This window comes from Nicotiana sylvestris, chromosome 7 (genome assembly GCF_000393655.2).
Source record: "Nicotiana sylvestris chromosome 7, ASM39365v2, whole genome shotgun sequence".
NCBI lineage: Eukaryota > Viridiplantae > Streptophyta > Magnoliopsida > Solanales > Solanaceae > Nicotiana > Nicotiana sylvestris.
Genome location: NC_091063.1, coordinates 168,217,975 through 168,220,396, shown reverse-complemented (window position 1 = coordinate 168,220,396; position 2,422 = coordinate 168,217,975). Strand labels below are relative to the sequence as shown.

At 44.2% G+C, this 2,422-nt stretch overlaps 1 non-coding gene across 1 annotated transcript; it reads left to right on the top strand.

Annotated features, from left to right (window-relative positions):
- Window positions 1–1,965: 1,965 nt before the first annotated feature.
- LOC138874221 (small nucleolar RNA R71) lies at window positions 1,966–2,072 on the top strand. Its single transcript, XR_011401265.1, has one exon. It is a non-coding gene; the product is annotated as a small nucleolar RNA R71 (small nucleolar RNA).
- The last annotated feature ends 350 nt before the right edge of the window (window positions 2,073–2,422 follow it).

The window sequence follows — 2,422 nt, the reverse complement described above, 5'->3', positions numbered from 1 at the left end:
TAACTCCAGCTTTGGTGGTTCTTCGATAGATGGCTTGGCTGGAGGAGTCTCTCGATTTTCCAAGTGCAAGGGCTCAAATTCTAGAGTTCTATCCCAGAACCCTCTACCCTCTAATGCCAACACCCATTCCGCCAGTTCCTCTCCATTCACCTCATCCAAATTCATTAAACATGCAGCAAGGGGGTCCTCAATGGTTAGCACCTCATCATCAGTCTCTACAATTACATCCACGACATCAATAAGAGAACAATTGGTGAATTTACTTGGTCGCCTCATATATTTTTGTACGTTGAATGTTATCTCCTCATCGTTCAATCTCATCTTGAGCTCCCCGGTTTCACAATCAATGAGAGCTCTCCCTGTGGCCAATAATGGTCTTCCCAAAATTATGGGAATCTCTTCATCCACTCTGCAGTCTAAGATCACAAAATCTGCAGGGAACACAAATTTCCCTACCTGAATTAGCACATCATCCAGTATTCCAGAGGGTCGTTTCACTGTCCTGTCAGCTAGCTGCAATAACATAGAGGTGGGTCTAGCTCTTCCAATGCCTAGACTCTTGTAAATCGCCAGGGGCATAAGATTGATGCTGACCCCTAGATCACACAGTGCTTTAGCAAAAGCAAAATTAGCAATAGTGCATGGAATTGTAAAGCTCCCTGGGTCAGACAGCTTTTCTACAATTGGTCTAGTCACCGCTGCACTACATGTCTGAGTAAGAGTAACTGTGGCCAAGTCCTGGAAATCAAACTTTCGGGACATCAAGTCCTTCATCATTTTTGCATACCCATGCATCTCCTTCAAAGCTTCAATCAATGGTATGTTTACCTGGATTTGTTTCAGCATTCGAAGAACTTCTTGTATTGTTCCTCCTTTTGGTACTTAGCCAGCCTCTAAGGGAAAGGTGCAGGAGGTCTCTTCTTCCCAATCAACTGCTACATCAACTACTGGTTCCTGGATTGTCTCAGCTTCTTTCTCGATTGCATTCTGAATGCTATTTTCTTCCTGGGCAGGCTGGACCGGCACCTCCGTCAGTTTCGTTGACTTATCCAACAAAATCGACACTGGTATAAGTGTCTCAACTTGTCTAGTTTCTCGAGCCCTCTCTTTATCTACATCCAGATCTCTGTCATTATGTAGACTTACCGCCGTCAACTACTTTGGGCCTTGATCTTTTGGATTTATCTGGGTGTCTGCAGGTAGTGTCCTATGAGGATGATTGTTCAGAGACATAGAAATTTGGCCCACCTGCACTTTAATATTCTTGATTGCTGCATCATGTGCATCCACTCTCTCATTAATCTTTGCATTAGACCCAATAACCTGCTGCATCATTGCCTCAAGTCTAGCAAACCCATCTTCCTGCCTTCCACCATGCTGCTACTGAGGAGGGTGATACCCCTGCTGCTGATTCTGATTATTATATCCCTGTGGCCTGGGGTAAGGTGCCATATTGTTAGGGGGTCTCATACCTCCCATGTTTCCATTGTTTAACTATGGATGGACTGGCCTATATTGCTGATTTTGCTGGCCCTAATTCTGACCACCCTGTCTCTGGACTCCATAATTAGACACATAATTCATGTCTTCAAGGTAGTGGTAATGATCATGTTCTGCATTCCATTGGTTACCGATTGGCTGACTAATGCAAGATGCGCACAAGCCCCCATTGGTAGTATCTACGATGTGTACCTACTGCTTCTGCCCTAACTCTTCCACCTTTTTGGTGAGTATACTCATCTGTGTCAATAAGGTGGCCATATTTTCAGCCATAGAGTTGGATGGATCTAAGGGCACTAAGTGAACCACTGGAGTGATAGGTGCATTCCTGATTGTCCATCCCGAATTTTGTGCCATCTTGTCAAGCAGACTCTGGCCTTCTCTCCATGTTTTGCTCAAAAATGCTCCACCAGCTGAAGCATCAACAATCCCATTTAAAACCACTACCCCAACATCAGATCTGGAATACCATGGTGCGGGCATATAACCAGCATCCCTTTAAAGTGCTCCCATGTTTCATGCAGTGTCTCCATTGGTCTCTGTTTAAAACTCAAAATTTCATCAATTTGTTGAGCAGTCTTATTGGGTGGGTGGAACTTATTATGGAATTGCCTGACTAACTCATCCCAAGTTGTTATAGAATTTACGGAAAGTGAGTTTAGCCAAGTCTGGGCAGCTCCTGTCACTGAGAATGGAAACAATAACAACTTGATTGCTTCAGGAGTTACGTTGGGCTACCTTTGGGTTTTGCAGATAGAGAGGAAGTTCTTCAAGTGCTGTTGAGGATCTTCGACTTGCGACCCCGAAAATAGTCCCTTGTTGTGCAACAAGTGCAACATATTATTCGTAATTTGGAATGACTCACCCTGTATCTGCGAAACTACAATGGTTGTGGACAGATTTTCAGTTGTGGGTTGTGCCC